Genomic DNA, 16,076 nt, shown 5'->3' on the forward strand with positions numbered 1-16,076 from the left:
CATGGAAGGTACCAAACAAACCAGTGCCACTGAAGTATTTGCTTATTTCAAGGCGCACAGCTACACATTCCTCCCTGTCAGGTATCAACTTTTTCTAATGCTTGCAAATATCCACTAGTTACCTCTGCATCTAAATGGGGTTTAGTCCTAATCCCACCCCCTGGTGCAGGTTGGCCCAACCAAGATGTAGAGTAGTATTTTGGTGTAAGGATATACGCCAACCAATGTAGTGGAAGATTAAGTCTACTCCACCGTTCACACACACAATCATGAATCAATTTGTACAAGTCGGGATCTCTGTTATGAACAATATCTTTTATTTGCCCCAACATGGTATCCATCTGCTCATACACCTCACCAATCACTGGTTTGTCTATATCTGCAAACCGAATCATGTGATAAATGGGCTTGGTGAAATCCAATACTTGCCTCACACTTCTCCAAAACTGACCATCAAGAGCGGCCTCCTCCACCAGTTCAAAACCTCGCATGTCAGCTGCATTTGTAGCCCTTTCCTTTAATACCTGCCAATGTGGACTTGATACCATGCTAGCCAATGACTCTCTTACCTTCAAAAGGCGCCTGAAGGTGAGGTAATAGCTACCAAATCTGGTCTTTGCAATCTTCAACAACTCCAATCTCGAGTGACTGCGGAAAAGGCCATGGGTATTGCTATGATTTGTAATAAATTTTATCATTTGTTTGCCTTTCTTGTACAAATCACCAATCCATTTGTATTGTGCATTTTTGTTCTTGACAACATCATGCATCAGAAGGTTCAATGTGTGAACCAAACATCCAGACCAAAATATGTTGGGGTATTTATCCTCAATAATTGCTCTCACTGCCTTACAATTAGGAGCATTATCAGTGATGACTTGGATGACATTGTATGGCCCAATACGGTCAATTGTTTCAAGTAATGCTTCTGCAATGTTGATGGCGGTCCTGAACTTGTCTAAGTAATCATGTGTAGTTAGAAAGATGGCACCACTAATAGACACAGCAAGAACACTTATCAATGGCTTGCCTTTTACATTTGTCCATCCATCAGATACAATGGACACCCCATGGTCAGTCCAAGAACTTGTTATTCTATTCAAAGAATGTGATATTTTTGCTTTTTCATGATCAAGTCCAATGGTTCTTGCCTTGTCATACCCAGGGCTCTTGTATCCTTTAGGGGCATCATTTAGGCAGAAAGCATTTCGTGCCAATAAGGTGAGCGAAGAACATTGAATGGTATCCCACATGCATAGAGAAACTTGTAAACCTTTGAATCCACATCATTCCTACACCCCTCATCAAGGAAATCTGATATGGTTCTACGTCTTAAACCTGATGACCCTGTGCCTCCATATCCACTGCCTTGGGAGGATGCTGAAGGAGTTCTTTGTGCTTGTGATTGTGAGCTTGGTTCAAAGAAGCCCCTTGATTTTTTTGATTTGTATTGGGCTTCCTCCTCTTCCCTTATGTATTTGGCTCTATCCGCTGCTAACACCGCTGGACAAGTTTTGATTCCTATTTGTTTGTCTCCATCCCATGGCCTTTTCCCGCAGAGGTGTCTTCTGGCACGGGTGTATGAACCTGTGTAATCATTGTTGCAATGGGGGCAATGAAATTTAGTGGTTACACCCCCTCCCTGTTTCAGCCCTGTTAACATATTTCTACAATGGGGTTTGGTCTTGTTTAGTTTTTTGAGATTCATGTTCACCCTCCTCCAGTCCCTCCTCACCGGGGTTTTCATCAATTCGACTTTCTCCAGCTTCTTCATCCCCCTTTTCATTTTGGCCCCTCCGTTTCCTACTCTCCAGCACCATAATAACCATAAAAGGGACCAAGAAGAGGAAAATGCCAAGAAATATAGCCAGGTCCATGATGTTTGATATTTGTAGGCTTTTGAATCTGCAAATTAATTTAATTTATTTAGATTAATTAATTTAATTTAGATTCATGATTTTTTTACTAAATATAGTTAATAAACTAAATAAACTAAATTAAACTAACTAAATTACTACCTAACTAAATTACTAAGTTACTTACCTCTTTGCAGGCTTGCTCCTTGCTCCTCGGCGCTTGCTCCTCGCTCCTTTGCTCTTGCTCTCCAGCTTCTACTCAACTCATTCAACTGATAATGAAATATTTTTAGCCCCATTGGGTTTTTAAAACAATTTTTTTTTTTTTTTTTTTTTTTTAAATTTGATTTTTTTGGCGTCCGCAGATTTTATTTTATTTTTATTCATTGGATCGCTCTTGGCGCTGCCTGATTCGCTCCCGGAGCGAAAATTTAAAGCCCGAGAGCGATCGCTCCCTGATCGCTTCCGGGTTGTAATTTTCGCTCCGGGAGCGACGCTCCCGACAACGCTTCCGACCCGCTCCCACCTGGAGCGTGGATTGGGAGCGGGTTTGAAGGGGGGGGGCGCTCCCCCACAACTCTGGAAATTATAAAATTTGCCCAACACACGAAGTATAAAACTTTCCAATGACCAGCAGAAGTAAATTTATGTATCTAACTTACTTTATGATGACGTATTCAGTGATATTTCAGATCTGTAATAAGTTATTACAGTAGTAAATGGACCCACAGATCAGCAAGTTAGTGATGTCAGAGTCAATGCCCAGTATACCAAAAAATAGTAAAATTTATCCAACTTGAAAAAAATCAATTTTTAGGGTTTTTAGAGGGTGTGATTCAAAAAATTTCAGATCTGATCTGTTTATTACAGCAGTAAATAAATGACAAATCAGTAAGCTAATGAAGTTACAATCAATGCCAAAATTGCCTAGAAATAGGAAAATTTATTGGAAATTGAAAATTTCAAGTTTTAGACCCTTATCAAGTGTATGCTTCAGAAATTTCAGATCTGAAAACTTCAGTTATGCAGTAAATTCCAGCAAGCATAAAAGTTAGATCTAGGGTGCCCAAGTGGCCAAAATTCATGAAAATGAAAATTTTGCAATTTTAAACAATTTTGACCATGTAACATGTGATTTTAGGGCTTAATTATTGTTGATTTAACTGCTGTAATAAAACAAAGATAAAACTAGGGTTTAGAGGTCAAACCCTAGGCCTCAAGCCTTGTAGAAGCACTTGCCCAAGTGGCCCAAAAATTTTGGATGAAGATGCCACTTGAAAATCAAAATTTTGGAGACCTTAAACTTGCAAAACCACCAAGGAATCAGTCTTAAAAATTCAGATGAGGGTTTAGGGCAGATTAGGGCAGAAAGTGACCAAGGAAGGGCAATGCTAGGCCAAGGAAGGCCAACGTTGGGGGATAAAGAGGCTAGGAAGGCAGGGCTGAAATGGCAAGAGAAGGCCAGAAAAGGTCAACGCTGGAGGAGGAAGAGGCCCAAGGGCTTGACGCTGGGGCAAAGGAGGCTCAACAAGGAGGACATTGAGGGTTTAAGGGGCTAAAAGCCCACGACAAGCCCTCTGGGTTGTTGTCTAGGGTGAAGGAGGCAGGCCGAGGCCTCTTAGGCCCACGGCTAGGCCTAAAAAGGCCTAATACCCTTGACACAGGGCCAAATAGGGAAGGCCGAGGCCCCTAAAGGCTACGAACAACCCTAAAAGGGCCTAAAAGTATGACGTTGGGGGCTCTAGGGGTGACGCTGGCCAAGAGAAGGCTGACGCTTGTAAAAATTTTCTGTTTTCCCACCCCGGTTTTCAGTTTCACCTTATTTCTCCCATGTAGTTAAATGCCCATTCCCATAGCCATACATTTAACAGACTGAAAAAATAAATATTGCTGAAAACACAAATTCTGGAAATTTTTCAGAGTGCTGGAAATTGCAGAAATAAAAAATCAGCAATTAAAACAGCCATTAAAACACATTTAAATTCAGTGATTTTTGGTCAACTTGACCCTGGAAAAACCCCCTACAACTCTTGGGGAAAACCAGTTTGAGAGCTCTTCTTTATTTCTGGAAAATGCCTTTTACAGAGAAAATTTTTCAGCAAAAAATCAGCAAAACAGAAATTTTCCAGCAAGCAAAACTTATCTGTTTTTAGCCCAAACGACAATCTGAAAAATGCTAGAAGAGCTGTACGGACCGTACGGATGTACGGACAGCCCTCGGAAAAAGTGCAGAAAATCGCCTCCTCGATATTCGTGCTGAAAAATATTTTTTTCCACTATTTTGCTCACAAAACTGCCTTTTTCTGCTTGTTCTTTATGCTGTTCGGATTTGCTGAAGTGCTGCCTTGGTGTGTGTGCCAAACTGCTGCCTCTTTCTCCTCCTTGTCCAGAAATCTCCCTTGCTCTCTTGCTCTCCTTCTCCCAATCTGCTCATGAAAGAATGAATGATCTTTTTCCTCCTTTTCCTCCCTTAACCCAACCCTAAATGACTTTTGGGTGATCCCTAAATCCAATGGCTGAAATAGATTTAGATCAATGGCTGAGATTAAATGCTCATTTAAATCTCACTTTCTATTTTTTAATTCACCCCACTTTAATAAAGACCCACTTAGTCATTTATTTCCAAAGTCACTTTTCCTTTCTAATTTTTCATTGACTTTATAAAGTCACTTTAAAATTAGACTTAGTAACTTTATCACTTAAAGTCACTTTCAAATTAGATTTAACTTTATAAAAATTATAAAGTTACTTTAGGAGAAAAATTAAATTCTTTTGGACACTTTTCCCTAGGCCAAAGATCAAAGCCTTAGGGAACCACCTGTCCTCCGGTACCAAATTTCAACACTCCCTCTTACCGAGGAAGGTGTTCCTCACCACACCCATCTTGTCTCTGAAGTAGACATGCTTGCCCCGTGGTAAGGCTTTGGTAAGAATATCTGCAACCTGCTCATCAGTGGAAATATACTCAAGCTTCACAGCTCCCTTCTGAACATAGTCTCTGATGAAATGATATCTGATCCCGATATGCTTTGACCTGTCATGAAATACTGGATTCTCCGTGAGTTTAATGCAACTCTGATTATCACAGTAAATCACTGAAGGTCTCAAAGGCTGACCAAATAAGCCAAACAACATCTTGCGAAGCCAGATGGCCTCACAACTAGCTAGACTGGCTGCCATATACTCTGCTTCCGCTGAACTCAGTGCTACTGACTGCTGCTTCCGGCTGAACCATGACACTACTGCTGAACCCAACCCAAAACAACACCCTGAAGTGCTCTTCCTATCAGAAGCACAACCTGCCCAATCAGAATCAGTGTATCCTGCCAATCTCACTCCATCTCCCTGCCTGTAGTCCAGACCATAATCCACTGTCCCCTGCAAGTACCGCAAAATGTGTTTTGCAGCCACCCAGTGAACCTTCCTAGGCTCACACATAAACTGACTCATCGTGTTGACTGCAAAACAGATATCTGGTCTGGTGTTGACCAAATACATCAAGGAACCAATCAGCTGCCTGTACAATGTGGGATCCACCAACTCGGAATCCGAAGCATGAAGCTTCTTCCAGTTGGTGATCATCGGTGTCGACATGGGTCTACAATCCTCCATGTGGAATCTGCTAAGGATGTCCACAATATACTTCCCCTGCCCCAGGAAGAAATGCCCCTCCTCCTGCCACACCTCCAAACCCAAAAAGTAATGCATCAAGCCGATGTCCTTCATCTCAAACTCCGCCGCAAGATCTCTCTTGCAGTGCTCTATGAGTCTCTCTGCACCTGTAATGATCAAGTCATCCACATACAGCACCAGAATGAGGGGCTCCTCACCAATCACAATAAAGTAAAGGTTCGGATCTGCCTCACTCTTTGTGAAACCCATCCCCTGCAAGTATGCATCTATCCTGGAGTACCAAGCTCTGGGAGCTTGCTTCAGGCCATAAAGGGCCTTCTTCAATCTGCACACATGGGACTCCTTCCCATGCACCTCAAAGCCCTGTGGCTGCTCAATGTACACCTCCTCCTGTATGAAGCCATTGAGAAATGCGGTCTTCACATCCATCTGGTGGATCTTCCAACCCATCTCTGCTGCTATCGATATAATGGAGCGGATCGAAGTATATCGAGCCACGGGAGCGAAGGTCTCCTCATAATCAACTCCCTCTACCTGGGAGAACCCTCTAGCCACAAACCTTGCTTTGAATTTCTCAATGCTGCCATCTGCAGCATGCTTTACCTTGTAAAGCCATCTGGAAGTAACCACGGATTTGCCCTCAGGCCTCGGCACCACCTCCCAAACATCATTCTTCATGATAGAAGAATACTCCTCCTGCATGGCCTCTCTCCAGACCTGTTGGCTAGCTGCCTCCTCATAGCTAGAAGGCTCAGAGTCAAGGATGCTGGTAACCATCGCCATATAGCTACAAAATCTCTCAGGTGGTCTACTCTCTCTGACCGGCCTCTTCGGCTCAGCAACAGATGTGGCATCTCTCAAGGTGTCCTGAAGCCACTTGGGCTTCCTCTTCCCTGAGCATGCTTCTCCCATAGGAGAATGAAACTCCTCCTCCTCATCCCCATCAGTAGCCTGAACTCCTGACTGTCTGTCTGCTGTCCTCCTGCCTGCACCTGAACCTGTAGAAGCTGAGGTACCGTGTGAACTGTCCATCAGTGGACTCCCTAGTGAACTGCTCTGTGAACTGCTCTGCATGCTGCCCGGAGCACCACCCCTCTGGCTCGGCGAGCCACTGCTCACTGATGGACCTGACATCCTCATAGATGTACCTCCGGATCCTCCTGATCCCTGCCCACTGGATCCCTGCGACTGACTCAACTGCTGCTGAGGGTCTGGCTGATCCAGATACTCTAACTCCCGTGACCTCCTAAAGGCCCTTTCCTCCTCGAACTTCACATCCCGTCTGACAACAACTCTCCTCTGTGCAGGAATGTAAATCCGAAAGGCCTTTGAGGTCTCACTGTAGCCCACAAAGATACCCTTCTCTGCGGTGGGCTCTAGTTTGGTCCTCTCCTCCTTGGGTATATAGGAGTATGTAATGCATCCAAAGATATGAAGATGACCAAGATTAGGCTTCTTCCCAGAGAAAGCCTCCTCCGGAGTCATGTGCCCCAAGGCACGATGCGGACTCCTGTTCTGCAAGTAAACAGCTGTGTTGCAGGCCTCTGCCCACAAGAACAATGGCAACCCCTGATCATGTAACATGGCTTTGGCAGCCCCTATGATGGATCTGTTCTTCCTCTCCGCAACCCCGTTCTGCTGGGGGTTGTAAGGAACAGTGAACTCCCTCCTAATGCCTGCCTCCGCACAATAGTCAACAAACTCTCCAAGGGTGTACTCTCCTCCATTGTCCGACCTCAGGGACTTGATCTTTCGACCTGTCTGAGTCTCCACAAGAGCTCTGAACTCCTGAAACCGCTTGAAGACCTCACTCTTGGTCTTCAAGAAATAAATCCAGGTCCTCCTGGAGTGATCATCAATGAATAAGACATAGTACTCATATCCACTCAAGGAAACATGAGACATCCGACCGCTCACATCGGAATGAATCAAATCAAGTATCCCCGTCGCTCTGCTGTCACTGCTGGGAAAAGGGGATTTGGCAAACTTGCCCATCGCACAACCTCTGCAAGTATCGAAGTGATCAGTACTGAAATCTGGCACACCTGTGGTGATCTCCCGCAATGTCCTCAAGGCTCCATGATACATGTGTCCCATCCTGCGGTGCCAAATCTCACACAGCTCAGAACTGCTAGCTCTGCTGTCGGTACTACACCTCAATGCCAAAGGGGGCTGGAATGCAAACTTGTACACCTTTGCATGGCGTACACCTATCACTCTAGCTGAATCAGCTGGAGAGCCCCTGGGATACATCAACACCTGTCCTTCCCTGAACAGTACCTCATATCCTCTGTCCTCCAAAGCTGAGACGGATATGAGGTTCTTCCTCATCCCTGGCACATAAAGAACCTCTGACACCTTCAAGGGAGGTTTGGACTCCCTCTGAAATGTCACTGTCCCCACCCCGACTGCTCTAACAACTCTGTCATCACCGAGTACTACCTCAATATCAGTGCCACTCTCTGAAAGCTCTGAGAAGTACTCCCGGACTCCTGTCATGTGACGTGAAGCCCCACTGTCCACATACCAGATACCTGTAGATGCTCCGCTAATCGAGGGAAAAGCATGCTCCCTCTGAACCTGTGTGGCAGGTGATCCTGCACTAGAGGACTCACATGTAGTGAACGCAAACTCCCGGTCAAAACGACCTGCAAAGTCCTCAATCTCAGCTGAAGCTGCCACATCCTGGTTCTTCCCCTTCTTCTTCTTCTTCTCCGGACACACAACTGCATAGTGTCCCATCTTCTGACAATTCCAACACTTCACTTTGGAATAGTCCTTTTGTGAGTTACCCTGTTTACCTTTACCTTTGCCTTTGCCTCCACCACCGCTTGTGGAAGCCTGCTTCTTCCCTTTGCCTTTCTTGCCTCCTGCCACCAGTGCTACGTCCTCATCCTGCTCAACTGGCTTGGCTGCCCCAAGCTGTCCTTTCCTGATCTCTGTCTGAATACAATCATCCCAAAACCTCTCCCATGTGGGAAGGGTCTCACGTGCACAAACCCCATCAGCAAAGTTCAACCATGAACGGGGGAGGCCATTCACTGCAATCCGCACCAACTCAGTGGGTGGAATGGCCTCTCCAATCGCTGCCAACTCATCTCTCACATTGGTAATCTTTGTGAGATATCCAGCTGCACTATCATTCCCCATCTTAATGTTCTTCAGCTTCTCCTTCAGGACCATCTTCCGGTTCTCATTGGTACTCTGGTAGAGATTGGACAATGCTGTCCACATCTCATGGGCATTGCTCTTTCCTCTCACATGAGGAATGCAATGGTCTTTGATTCCGTCTAGAATCAGCCTTTTACCCTTGTTGTTCTTTCTATTATAAGCTGCCAACTGAGTAGCATCAGTAGGCACAACAACAGGGTGCTGTGCTGTATGCACCATGATATCCCAGACTTCTGCCTCCTCAAAGATACTCTGCATTCTCTCCTTCCAAACGCTGTAATTTGTATGCCCATCCAACCTATCCTCCACCCTCAATCCCAATGACATCTTGCTGTCCTAAAACTGAAAAATAGCACTGCTGTGGTAAAGATAAACCTGCTGTTTATGAAAAATCAGCTTGCTGGAATTTTCTGAGTGAAAAAATCAGCAGCTGTATTTTTTCTCTTTTGCTGTCCCAAACTGCCCTTCAGCACTCAAGCTCTGATACCATGTAAAAATTTTCTGTTTTCCCACCCCGGTTTTCAGTTTCACCTTATTTCTCCCATGTAGTTAAATGCCCATTCCCATAGCCATACATTTAACAGACTGAAAAAATAAATATTGCTGAAAACACAAATTCTGGAAATTTTTCAGAGTGCTGGAAATTGCAGAAATAAAAAATCAGCAATTAAAACAGCCATTAAAACACATTTAAACTCAGTGATTTTTGGTCAACTTGACCCTGGAAAAACCCCCTACAACTCTTGGGGAAAACCAGTTTGAGAGCTCTTCTTTATTTCTGGAAAATGCCTTTTACAGAGAAAATTTTTCAGCAAAAAATCAGCAAAACAGAAATTTTCCAGCAAGCAAAACTTATCTGTTTTCAGCCCAAACGACAATCTGAAAAATGCTGGAAGAGCTGTACGGACCGTACGGATGTACGGACTGTACGGACGTACAGATGTACGGACCGTACGGACTGTACGGATTGTACGGACAGCCGTACGGACTTGTACGGACAGCCCTCGGAAAAAGTGCAGAAAATCGCCTCCTCGATATTCGTGCTGAAAAATATTTTTTTCCACTATTTTGCTCACAAAACTGCCTTTTTCTGCTTGTTCTTTATGCTGTTCGGATTTGCTGAAGTGCTGCCTTGGTGTGTGTGCCAAACTGCTGCCTCTTTCTCCTCCTTGTCCAGAAATCTCCCTTGCTCTCTTGCTCTCCTTCTCCCAATCTGCTCATGAAAGAATGAATGATCTTTTTCCTCCTTTTCCTCCCTTAACCCAACCCTAAATGACTTTTGGGTGATCCCTAAATCCAATGGCTGAAATAGATTTAGATCAATGGCTGAGATTAAATGCTCATTTAAATCTCACTTTCTATTTTTTAATTCACCCCACTTTAATAAAGACCCACTTAGTCATTTATTTCCAAAGTCACTTTTCCTTTCTAATTTTTCATTGACTTTATAAAGTCACTTTAAAATTAGACTTAGTAACTTTATCACTTAAAGTCACTTTCAAATTAGATTTAACTTTATAAAAATTATAAAGTTACTTTAGGAGAAAAATTAAATTCTTTTGGACACTTTTCCCTAGGCCAAAGATCAAAGCCTTAGGGAACCACCTGTCCTCCGGTACCAAATTTCAACAACGCTAGGGTTGGAGGGGCTGGATCTAGTCCTAGGAAGGCCAAAAATTGAAACCCTTGTCTCAATTTTTTTCTTTGTTTCTTTGGATCTGAATTTTGCCACAAAATCTTCACTGAATACCCTTGCAAAATTGTCTAAAGACTAGATCTTACCCTTAAGGGCCTAGATCTAGCTCTTTTTGCACTTGATCCCTTGATCCAACTTGAAACGATGAAAATAAAACACCCAAACCCTAAATATATACAAAATACTAAAAATCCTCAAAATCCAAGTTAGAAAAAATAATTTACAAGTTAGATCTACAAATATACAAGGGTTTTAAAAAATTTTAAAGTTTTGAAAAAATATTTTTTATGGAGTTTTTTCCTTTGAAGAATGGCTAAAAATACTTTAGAAACCCCAATGTATACTATAGCCTTAGCAAATATTTAATCCACCATATAAATATTAGAATCCAAGCAACAATGATTTTTGCCCAAGTTTGTGAACTTGGAGGCCAAGGACTGAAGTACCTACAAGCACTATGAATTTATCTCAAAATAATTTGTTAGATCATATGGGGAATCAAACCACCTAAGATTAGCCGAAAACTATCAATAGTATGGTTTTACTTCCATCTAATGAAAAAATAAATCTTACCAATATTCAGCACAACCTAGAGATGCCCGTAGTTAGCACATACCACAAATCAATAAGCAAGAACACCTTGAATTGCACCCCAAAGTCTTTAGTATGCGTGGAAAAGATAGTTCCCAGTGGGACAATAGTTACAAAGCTGCTTGAGCAGAGATCAAGATGCTAGAGACTGAAATGACTCTCTAATTTATCGATTTATCTTCCAAGTGGAAAAATAACAACTAGTTTCTTTGATCTTTGTCAAAATAATCTTGGCCGCTTATAAACACTTAAAGATCTTTTAATTTTGGCCCTTGATTTTTTATTTTTGAGGAATTTTCGAATTTATCATTTAATTCCATTTTTATTAGCTCAAAATTAATTATTTTGAGCTAATTTCTTAAAAAAATTGACTTTGACTTAACCACCAAGGTCCAAGGGTCCAAATTTTCTTGAAATATACAATATTTCCTTGGTGGAGGACCTTTAAAAATTGATTCCTTTAGGACCCACGAATTTTTCCACTTGGAGAATTATTTTTCCTAAGAAAATTTAATTGACTCTATTAATTAAATTTTTGGCTTAGGATTTAATTTTTATTTTGCCAGAAAAATTAATTAATCTACACACGAGGGATTTAATTATTTTTTCAGCCTCTAATACATAAGATTTTACATTTACAACCCTCAAAAGGGGAATAGACATTTGACTTAGGCCCTCAAGACACATAGCCCATCTACGACATAATATGATTTAATATACTAAGTGATTTGTAATAAAATAATTAAGCCAACTAGCTTAAATTATTCCCAAATCACTTTTACATTAGACTCTACTAAAAACACTAGGACTCACCTAAGATTCTGACAATAAATTTCACCCTATCTTTGGGGTTTAAGCTGGAGGGAAAAAACTCTTCTAATTAGCCGTGTCTAGAAACACAGGTAATCAGCGAGGTTAAAAAACCTCCTAGGATGAAATTCGTCATCAAAATTATAGGCTTACTTAGGTTGTTACATATACTCAAGGTCTTACTAGGATCATTTACATTATATAACTTGTAGAATGGGTTTATAATGACATGTAGACTGTTGACAGATGACCCAATCTTGTTGAAAAAATTTGGCACTTTCGCTTCCTTGGAACTTTTACAAATTGAGTGCAACACAGTTCATGGTGTCTTTGTCTCGTTGAGTTGTGGTATGTTCTGGGTACGGACGTTCCTATATTGTGCTTTACAGTTTAATTGAATTGTTATTTCATTGTAGATGATAGGAACATTCTATTGGTAAGTTATGGGCTTATCTTAGGTGATCTGATTCATTGTATGTTTTAACAGTTTATTCTTGAGAAAATATATAGTGTTTGCAGGTTCCCCCACCCCTTGGGCTCCAGGTTCACAAACTATGGGCACAGGCTAACTATATTTGGATTCTGAATATTTTATATGATTGTCTATATTCGCTAAGGCTATGGTTTGACATTTATTTTAGAAATACATTTAGCCATTGTCAAGATTTACAAAAAAATTATTCTAAAAAATTCTTCTAAGCATTGTACATTTGTATATTTTGTATAACTATTTTGTAAATTATTTTATTGTCTAACCCTTGTTTTGCAGCTGGGGTTTTTCTGGGGTTTTTGGGATTTTGATTTTTTTTTTTTGTATATTTTGGGGTTTTGGGCTATTATAAATTTATTTGTGCAGGTGAGATCAAAGGAAAATTGCTGGATTAGAGCTAGATTTAGGCCCTTTAAGGTAAGATCTAGCCTATAAAATTGTTTTTCAAGGCCAACAATTGAAGAATTTTGCAGAAATTGAAGATTTGAAGCAAAATATTTTTTTTGGGCGAGGGTTTCAAATTCTTTTAGGGCCTTGGGGCCTAGCGTGGCCCCTTCTAGCCTCAGCGTCAGCCTCTAAACCCTCAACGTCAAGGCTAGCCGCATGCCTCTAAGAGCCTCGACCTGCTCTTGTGACCTTGCCTTGGGTGTTTTCAGAGCCTTATAGGCCTGACCTTAAGGTCTATCCCTCTCGGCCGGCCCTCTTTTGCTTGGCCGTGAGGCCGAAAGGCCTTGACCTCCCTCCTTATTCCTCCGCTCGACCTTCTCTCCTTCTCCATCCTCTTTTTTCTCCCCTTTTCCCTCCTCCGCGGCCTCTTCCAGCCCTCCTTCCCTCTTCTTCTCACCTTGCCGTGAGCTTACCAGCCCCTAAACCCTTTGCTATGAGCCCTTCTGGCTCGTTCCCTTGTGCCGCAAGCTCGTTAGGGCCTCCTCATCCAAGACGTCAGTCCTTCTAGGCCTTGTTCTCCTTTCTTTGGCCCTTAATTTGCCTATCTTACCCTCATTTATCCCTGTAGGTGATCTATGAAAATTTTTGAAGCTAATTCTTGGTTATTTTTGCAGAGAAATTGGCCAAAATTTGTGTTTTCAGGTGGCATAGTCTTTGGAGAAATTTTGGCAAACTTGGCAAGTGATATTCAAGACCTAGGGCCTAAGGGTTTGGTTTCTAACCCTCATTATTGCTCACTGTTTGCTACAACTCTTTGAATACCTTCATAACAGTGGTAAAATATCATTTAAATTGGCTTAAAACAAGTTCATAAATTGTCTAACATACTAGGGAGTTAATTGCTTAAGTTGGGCATTCATCATTAGGCTTGTTTCATGGTTTATTGCTGACTGTAATGAGAGTAATCAGATCTGATATATCACTGATAAACACATTTAAGAGGCATAAAATTGATTGGTAAGATATCTAGCACATTGTCACATCATTTAAGCAACTTGGGCATTAATCTTTTGGCATAAATCTTCAAGTTTTCATGACTGATATCTCTGCATAATAAGTGTGATCAGATCTGATATCATACTGAAAAATACATCATAAGAAGTTTGGTTAGCTTATATTTTTGTTTGGCAAGTCATTGGGTGTCTCATTGCTCATATTTGGTTCATACATGCTTGTCATTTTTGGATCTAGAGTGATTTTACTTGCTGCTGTCCTAAAGGCCTAATAATTGTTCATTTGAATGTGATTGGGATATAAGTGACTTAAGAAATTTCCTTGCTCATACTCCATTGATAATAATTGTTCATGTTTTCATGTGCTATTAGGTTGCTAGCATTGATATTTGGAATCTAACATTGTGTTTCTTGTGAGTTTCATAAGTATCAAAGTTCATAACTTTACAAGCTCACTCTCTCTAAAGCACATTGATCTAAATAATCTTGTTGCCTCTTTGAGTAATCATCATTGGATATTGGTATCTAATTGTGTTTTCCTTTCTAATCAAAAGAGCCTTGGTGAATAGTGTTTCATTATTGCTTCATTGGTGAATGATAATCTCATTTTGACATTAAGATCTAAATGCTCTTTACTTGAAATATTTAGATTAGCATTGAAGTATCTTGTTTCTCTTAAGTGGCAATCTAATTGGTGTTCTTTGCTTAAAGGCTTCTAATCTAATTGAGCATCTTGTTGGCATTAAGTAATATTGGCATAAGCATTTATCTTGTTGAAATATCTTGGAAGATTTCAAATTGTCTCAAGTAATTGTCATTGGCATTTCATATTTAATCATTGAAGTGGATAAGTGCTCTAAATTGCCATCAATTACATTGGTTAAGCATCTTGTGGAAGATAATTTTGTCTTAAGTTGAATTGATCTATTGTTGAGTATTGACACTTGATAATTTGACACATTCTTGGTGATAAGATTGTCTCTCCATTTATTATTAAGTACTCTTGTCATAAAGGCTAATCATAACTTAAGTACTTAAACATTAAACAATCTTAACCTAAGAAATCACTCATACACCTTGCACAAACATCCTAAGTTTAGTTGCATTAATAACATACCTCCAAGCATAAGCTTGGTTGATAGACATCTAGGGCCACCTTTTCTCAGTTTAGCTTGAGGGATTCAACAACTTTCTAGTGGTTAACACGGTGACCTTGCTGTCGTCAGAGCCATAGTCTCTGCAGTACCGGAGGCATCTGGTGGTTGGAACACAGGGGGAGGTATCGTTAATCAAGTCTGTGCTTGCTTTTCGTTGGCTTCTATTCCACAACCTACTCTAAACACTGGTTCCAAAATAGTTAATAGGAATGTCCACTTAGAATAGGCATATAACCAAAGGTACTACATAAGGCACTGGTCTCACATTTGAATTTAATCTAATCCTTAAATCTTGCTTAAATTAACCAAGTAGCTAGGCCACTCAATCATGTCTCTCGGACTTGTTGGTTACCAATTTGTCCTTCATCTTCACATTTCCATAGGGACTACCTCCCATAGCCTGCTGTTGGGAAACAACTAGAATGAACAAGTCGTGGATTAGAGTGACAACCCCTGACCTAAGTCGTTGTCGCAGTGTTGTATAATCTGAGCGACAATAGGCCCCTTTCCTTTCTTGGATGCTTTATCCTCAAGGAAACCAAATATTCTTATCCAATCCTTCGCCATTCACTCTTCATCACATGAAGAGGAGAATGCACATGTGATATCCAACATCACTCTCTCTCAACCATAGAGGACATCCTTATTCTCCTTTAATCTTGACAGTAAAACCTTGCTCCTATACAAGGAGACTCCTTTACTCCCACTCAAAATCAGAGGAGATCTAAACTTCCTTTCTATTTGGGTAATCATCACCACAAGCCTTACAACTTGTCTTCATAAGAGTATCAACTACTAGTTTTCCATAGCTGCCCGGCTCCATCTTTCCTCTGTATCATCGAGCTCTCTTTCTTTCAAGGTATCATTGAGCCACCTTCTCTCTTCGATCTTGTGACAGGTTCCAGTTCAATGTTCTTGCCCATCGCTTTCTTCTTTGATATGAAGGCATTACATTGAGCCTTCCCAAACCTCAAGCTGATCATAGCTTCTTTTTGAAAGTGATCTTCCTTTGACCTTTAGGGTATCTTCTCGCACTGCTACCTTTCAATCTCAAGATGTCCATATCTTGAATTCACAGTTGCTAGGTACCGGATATCGAGCTTCCCTTAATATCCATTATCCATACAGTTGAACTTGCCTCAATTGCCATCATACATTCCTACAACATTCTTCCAGGTAGCAAAAACAATATGTTGACCAGATAACCAACAATTAAAAATAGACTTACGTCGTCATGATGACCTTCTTGTACCGTCTGTTGTCGCGCAGATT

General features: G+C 41.2%; 1 protein-coding gene across 6 annotated transcripts in view; it reads left to right on the forward strand.

Annotated features, from left to right (window-relative positions):
* LOC149185237 (plastid-lipid-associated protein, chloroplastic-like) overlaps nt 1–16,076 on the forward strand; it is a 147,249-nt gene that overhangs the window by 6,750 nt on the left and 124,423 nt on the right. The window contains exon 1 of one of the 6 annotated variants that reach the window (XM_089417851.1): nt 13,309–13,402. The exons of the other annotated variants lie outside the window; for them this stretch is intronic. The gene's annotated coding sequence lies outside the window, so the exon portion shown is untranslated. Of the gene's footprint in view, nt 1–13,308; nt 13,403–16,076 lie in introns of those variants that run through there. 6 annotated transcript variants of the gene reach the window in all.

The sequence above is a fragment of the Pinus tabuliformis genome, chromosome 3_2 (genome assembly GCF_031772625.1).
Source record: "Pinus tabuliformis cultivar Carrire ecotype Pingquan chromosome 3_2, CPIR1, whole genome shotgun sequence".
Lineage (NCBI taxonomy): Eukaryota > Viridiplantae > Streptophyta > Pinopsida > Pinales > Pinaceae > Pinus > Pinus tabuliformis.